This window comes from Trichosurus vulpecula, chromosome 5 (assembly GCF_011100635.1).
Source record: "Trichosurus vulpecula isolate mTriVul1 chromosome 5, mTriVul1.pri, whole genome shotgun sequence".
Classification (NCBI taxonomy): domain Eukaryota; kingdom Metazoa; phylum Chordata; class Mammalia; order Diprotodontia; family Phalangeridae; genus Trichosurus; species Trichosurus vulpecula.
The window spans coordinates 156407748-156415351 of record NC_050577.1 but is presented as its reverse complement, the minus strand read 5'-3'; positions in this window follow the sequence as shown (position 1 = coordinate 156415351).

Sequence of the window (7604 nt, the reverse complement as noted above, 5' to 3'; positions counted from 1 at the left end):
AGAGTCAAAACCACTATCAAAAATACTGAAGTGAGAAGCAAGATGTGAAGTCCAAGTAAGGATGTAGAAATCTGGTGATAATAATTCATATTTCCTTATAACATTTTTATGGTTTGAAGAGCTCTTTCTTATAAAAAGCCTTTAACATTGGTGATGCAAGAATTATTATACTAATTTTACTTCAGAGAGTTTAAGGATCTTGATCACACAGATAGTATCAGAGGTAGAATTTGAAAAGCAGTCTAAAGCAGCTAGATGGTGCAGTGGATATAGCTCTGGGCCTGGTGTCAGGAAGACTCATTGTGAGTTCAAATATGGCATCAGACAATTACTAGCTGTGTGACTCTGGGCAAGTCGCTTAATCCTGTTTGCCTCAGTTTCCTTATCTGCAAAATGAACTGAAGAAGGAAAAGGCAAACCACTCCAGTATCTTTGACAAGAAAACCCTAAAGGGGGTTTCAAAGAGTCAGACAGGACCGAACAACAACATCAGCTATTATATCACACTGCTTCTTGATTATACTGAAATAATATGTCTTTTCTGTTACTGACAACTTCCAAAAAATTATGTAGAATGTCAAAATTCTTTAGGTCACTATCTTCTTGGAATAAAGCAGTGCTTAAACCAGAGATATCTGTCTCACCTACAAATGGCTTTTCAGGGTCAGGATTATGTTAAGATCAAAGAAATAATGAGTCACTAATTAATTGTTTTTCTGCAGAAAGAATCCATCCAAAAATCTTTGGTTGTCTGATTAGATCTGTGAAGGGTACAGCAGATGTAAAATACATTGTGTGAAAGGGTTGTTGGAGCCTACAGTCCACTGAAATAGTAGGTTCTTAGTTGTAGCAGGTGTCCCCACTCCTTCCTCTACTTAAAAGCTGTCTATGCCTTTTGCTATCCAACTTGTACTTCTTGTATTTCCCCTTCTATCTTGTATAATACCCAGGAATCCCAGTTCTCTTTATTAAAATGGATATTTCTATGGCTTTGTGAACTGTCAAATGTAATACGGGGTTAAGGATAGCTTTCATTAACTTGAATTGTTGAAAGGGGCCTAGAAAATAGATCAAAATGTTATCAAAGTCAGCGATTACCTCTTGATATAGCAGGTAGTGGAAGATGAATTTGTGAAGTAATGGAGAACTTGAAGGAAGTGTACAGAACAAAGAACATAACTCTATAATCAATGGTAGGAAACATAATCTTCCACTTGTCTCCTTTCCAGACCGGAAAAAAACATAGGATCTGAACTGTGCAGGTCTATGTGTTTAATGTATCTTGTCTAACAGGTTGAGGATTTTGATCAGAGGGTTCGTATTTCAAAAAAAAATAATGATTTAGCAGGCCTGATAGAAGAACCTTCTTTCCTAGTTATGTTTTTTTCTAAGTTTTCTTTTTCTTAAAATACAGGAGCCTTATATTCCATTTCCTAGTTCCCTGATTCATATCAGTAAGGTAGATTTGTAAATTAGGGCCCATATTCATAGCAATTCTGTACTTAGGAGGGTAGCTATGGAATGACTCTTGACTATGACCCCAGTTAAATAGCATAATTCTAATAATGGGCTTGTGCCATCATGACCTAAACAAAGGAATACTCAGTAACATAATAATAGGGTCAAGCACAGGTATTGATGAAAAATAATATTAAATCCAGCAAATGAATTCTTTAACAGGATAAATTTAAGAAAAACAAAAATGAAAGTACTGCTGGAGCTGAGTAAGATCTGTCCTTTCTTTTCTTGGTTTCTATGTACTCCTGCTCTTGGGTGAGCAACTTCCATAAAACATACTAGGTTATACTTATGTCCTAGCTTGTCTATTTAGATAGAGGTCATCTCTCATGGTTCTACAGAAGGGCACTCTAGGTATGTCAGGCATTAGATAAAGTACTAAGTCATGTCACTACCATGAGACAGTACCACCTTTCCCTTTTTCTTTCCTCATCCTCTTTGAAAGTCCCTCAAAACTCTCATCATCACTGCACGTGGAAAAATCCTGCACTGCCCTTCCTCCCCACAAAGAGGGCAGCTGACAGGTTTCAAATCCATTGGTGAGTTAGGGGGATGTCTGCCCCAAACTTGTGAAGACTTCCCCAAGTGGAATGGGTGGATAAGAAAAATTTGTTTCTATGAAGGTTATGAAGATGGCTGAAGCAGGTGCTGTGGAGTGCTTAGAGCTTGGTCAGACAAAGAAGACACCAAGATCACTCACTACATACCAGACCATTTCCAGTTGTCCTGACTTCTGTCTTGCTACTGAACTTCAGTAACTCCAGAAGAGAGAGTAAGCCTGATAACTTTGTGCAGCTCTGAATCACTTAAATCCAATTCGCACACAAGTCAAGACAAGTCAATGACATGATGTCATTGGTCCTCTCCAAAAATGAAGGAGGACCAACAACTTAGCCTTTTAGAATCACTAGTTTCCTTCAAAGCTCAGCTCAGTTTAAATGCTGCCTTCCTCATGACACCTTTCATGATCTTGCCAGCTGCTAGTGCCTTTCTCCTACAAAATTTTTTTGTATTTAGTTTATTTATACCTTTTCTGCACAGCATACTAAAAAGCAGACGTGACGTAGCCTGCTAAGTCTGTATAGTCAAAGTTCTAGTTTTTCCAGTAGCAACATATGGCTATGAGAGTTGGACTATAAAAAAAGCTGAGTGCCTCAGAATTGACCCTTTTGAATTGTGGTGCTGGAGAAAACTTTTGAGAGTCCCTTGGACTCAAGGAAATCAAATCAGTCAATATTATTTTTTTTTAATTTAGGCTATTCACTGAAGGTCAAATACTGAAACATAAGCTGAAATACTTTGGCCACAAAATGAGAACACAGGACTCATTGGAAAAGACCCTGATGTAGGGAAAGATTGAAGGCAAAAGGAAAAGGGGATAGCAGAGGATGAAATGTATAGATGATGTTGTAGAAGCCATAAATATGAACTTGGACAGACTTTGGGAGATAGTGAAGGATAGAAGGGCCTGATGTGCTATGGTCCGTGGATGTCATGAAGAGTCAGATGTGATTGAACAGCAATTGCATTTTCATATGTATATTGTTTCCCTAATAAACTCTAAGTTCCTCAGGGGTTCATTTTTGTATTCCCTGTGCTTGATAAATGCCTGCTGTTATATCATAACCATGATCAACTGTGGAAGACTTAGCTATTAGGATCAATGCAATGATCCAACATAATTCCAAAGGACTCATGATAAAAAAAATTGGTCTCCACCTTCAGAGAGAGAACTGGTGAACTGAACTTTGAGTGCAAACTGAGCTCTACTTTTCTTCACTTTATTTTTCTTGCCTTTTTCTCCCTACAGCATGACTAATAAGACATTGTGCTTTGCATGATTTCACATATATAATTTATATCATATTGCTTGTCTTTTCAATGGGGAGGGGAGGGGATAGAGGGAGTGAATTTGGAACTAATTTTTTAAAAAAAATGGAAGAAAAAATTATAATTGAAAATTTATTTGAAAAAGATATCTCCTGCTTGATTGATTAACATTCACTCTGCAACCAAAGAGAATTCATTTTTCCTTCAAGGTTAATACTAATCTGGTTACATTTGTGTAGGCTTAGTGTTTGCAAGATACTTTGCTTAATATCTCAATTTATATCACAAAAATCCTCTGAGATATGTAGGGTAGGAATAAGGACTAGACTTGTGATTTCTTTGGTATAAGTAATCCCTAGAGGAGGCAACTCTCTCTGCAAATGCAGTTCAGTGCCTTTTCTGCAACTTCTAGTCTTTTTAAGGAGTTGCCTAAAACATGGAGAGGTTCAATAGTTTGACTATGATCTTTCTAGTTCCAAGATCATCTCTCCATTCCTCATGCCACACTACCTCCCATGACATAGGTAAGACAGACATTATCTTATTTTTACAGATGAAAAAACTGAGGCTCTGAGAAATTATGTGACTTGTACAAGTTCACAGAGCTAGTGATCCTAAAACTAGAACTTAAACTAGATCTTTTGACTCCTAGTGCAGTACTCTTGGCTATGATACATTGCCCCTATGGCAGAAAAGTTAAATAATAATATTAGTGATAAATAGTTAAATACAATAATATTAGAGCTATCATAGGATGCAACATGATTATTTACCAAATGAATAGTGCTATCAGTAAGTCTCAATAGGATTCTAGAGAAGGGAGACTCGACTCCAGTAAGATTTAATATCAGGGAATGTCTCAGGAATGAAAGACTGGTAAACAAGGGGAACAAAATTTCATAGCAGTACTTTTACAAACTATGCAAAAAGTGGCCATGACCAGGCAAGATCTAAGGATGAACAAGACCCTAGCATATGTGCAAGATATTGAGTACTCAACATACTCCCCTAGAATGAGTTTACATTATCATTAATGGGGCAGCCTTATTCCACATCACTTCAGTGTTGAACCTGTAGTTCATCAAACCATGATAAATAATTTGTCATGTCTGGAAATATATTCACTCATATACTGTCTTAAGTTTATATTTTTAGCATTTTTATATGAGCTATTGCTTTATAAGAATGTAATTACAATATTCTACAAGGCTCTGTCATATATTTGTAGCTTATTGCACTTTCCCTGCTAATAAGCCTTTAATGTAATTAATCAGCTTTTTATAGTTCTTCAACATTTAAAAGTGCTGTATACAAATTGTCTTGTTTGAGCTATACAACAGTACTGTGGGGTATATCCTATACATATTATGATCACCATTTTATAGATGAGGAAAATGAGTGTCAGGAAACTTAAATAACTTGCCTGAGATCGCACTACTAAATAACCATTGGAAGGATGCATCAAAACAAAATTTTGTCTGATTCCAAGTCTAGTGCTTTTTCCCATTATAACATTTTCTTTCCAGGGTTCTAAATATTGGTTTAGCACTGTCTAGTATCATAATGAAAGTATACACTTACCTTTACTCTTCCCCCTCCAAAGAAAAAGTATCCCAGTAGGCTTGTGGTCACTACAAATTGTAACTACAAGGCCAGGCAGACAGGCATGAAACTTGTTGAGCCTTGTCCTCCTCCTCTCCCCGTGGTAAATATAAACGCAATTTTTTTTCCCATTCTGTGTATAACTCCACTGTGTAGAAGACGTTGTTTGTGAGCAGTGGGCAATGAATGTTTTTGTGCCATCTGGCATCTTGTGGCTCAGCACAATTCCAACTCCATAAAATGAAGTGTCAGCAGGAAGAAACAGAGGTTTGTGTTCTTAATGTGCTAGTACAGACTGTGAAATCAATAAGGGCTTGACATTCTGGAAAGCATCCCACTGGCCAAGGAGCACCACAGTCTACTAGGAGATGGAATGGCTTAGCAATGTTTGCCTTTTGTGGATGGAAAATAAGAAAGAAATTGAACGCCTGAAACATTTAGAGTAAGCACATCATAGCTTGCATAAAATTTCACTTGGGTTAGATGTGAGAGAACATTGATAGAGTAGTCAAAGAAAGTGACACTCTAAAACTTATAATTGATTTGTGATTATTTCATGATGGACGTTCTTTCCAGTAATGCTCATTACCGAACACCCAAGTTTGCTTACTCTGAACTACTGTTTTCCCCTAAGTTCACCATTGTAGGCCAATCCAGCAGGCTGAGGGAATCTTCATACTTTCCTCTATACACTGAGGGCATACAGTGGAGTATGTGGGCTGCATATCAGTGATTCCTCACTCCCTCATTCTTAATGTGTGACTATGGCATCTTTTTGGATTTCTGTTTATTTTCTGGTCACACATTTCTTTCATAACTTCATATCTTGGGCCAGGTCAAATTCAGACCCGCTAAGTGATTCAGGCTTGCTACTGGAATGCAATGAAACCCTATAGACAAAATCGAATTTAATAAAAGTTTACATAACAATAAAAGAGAGATTGAATAAAGATAAAGCACTATTTCAGGCAGATACAACTCCTCTTTGCATTTATCCAGTGAGGGGCATCTGTACAGGAAGATATCTTGACCTTTATGGCAGTAGGAATTCTTCCAAGTCTGAAAAGCTGTAGCTCCTCATATGTACCCTAAGCAATCAAGAGACTTGATTCCACTTGAACTTCCCTTTCCCCTCCCCAATTAAGTCTCAAAGGTAGTTTCCCTACTGTATTAAAGAGAAACTTACCCAGTCTACACGAAACAAATATTAATACTGCCATACATTCTTCATATCATTTCTTCTGCATAACATTCTCTTTTTTAAGAATTTAATTTAATTTTTTTCTAACATTTTAAGTTCTGAACTGTCTCCCTCCTTCCCTCCCCACCCTGAACTAGAGAAGACCACCATTTGACACAGATATAGAAACATGTAAAACCATATTATACATACTTCTATACTCTAGAAGTGGATAGCATCTTTTTTCATAGGTCCTTTGTAGTTGATTGGAGTATTTATAGTACTCAGGGTAGCTTAGTTGTTCCCAGTTATTCTTTGAACAATATTGCTGTCACCATATACAACATTCTCTTGGTTCTGCCCATTTCACTCTTCATTATTTCATGCAAGTCTTTCCATGTTTTTTCCCTAAGATCATTTCTTACAACCCAGTAGTATTCCATCACTGCATAACACTCTCAAAGACAATGGAGCAAAGACATTTGAACAATAAAATCGCACTGAATCTGAAAGCGCATACTTCATATTTCTTTTTTCTTTGTTTCTTTTTTCCCCTCTCAGGAACTAAATTATACAAATGGTGTAGGATTTCCTCTAGTCTTTCTTAATCCTCATCCCCTATTGATTCCATTAGTAAGATATCATTGAAATTTTGTATTGAATTTGAAACCCTAGAAAGTAAAGTTTTCTATGAAGACCATTAGACAACAGAAAATATAAGCAAGAGGACTTCCAACTTGAGTATATTTAAGTCAGAATTCTCTTCATGGGTGATTATTGAACATCTGTGGTCTCAACAGTGTCAATCAGTGGTCAGTAAATTTAGGTGAGATGAAGATTTGCAAAGACTGCCCTCGATAAGAATGAGAATGAGCTGGTTGACCACAGGTACTGGATATGTTTGCTGCTAAAGTACATTAATAATAATTTATTTGTAGGCTTCAAAAAGTGTCAGTTTACCATTAGGATTGAGACTAATTGATGAGAAGATACTGTTTTTTGATAAGAAGGCCAAGGAAGTGACTTAGTAAAATGACCAGAGTGAAATGGAATGACATTGGCTTTCCTATGTTATTTCATAGTTCGTTCAAGAGAACACAATGGGAAATCTCTTGAAAAGTTCCTATTATTAGTTTGCCCTAATGGTAGAAATTGGTTGACACTGATTCAAGATTACTGCTCCTTTGTCACCCCCAGCAATGAGGCATTTAAGAAGTTTCTCTGTGAAGGATACGGGCTGAGTATCCAGGCAAATTCCAGAAATATCAATTAGGAGATTATGAAGTTCTTAAGGAATGTATAAGGGTCTCAACAATTTTCATTGCAGATCATATGGCAAACTATTGTGCCAAGTGTCTTTATTATTTCTTGATTTGCCATGATAAGAGTTGGCTTCCATCTTGAATTGACAGATATTTATGAGGAATGTAGAAGCTTCAGTATCCAAAGGCATCCAGCTTAAATGTAATAAATA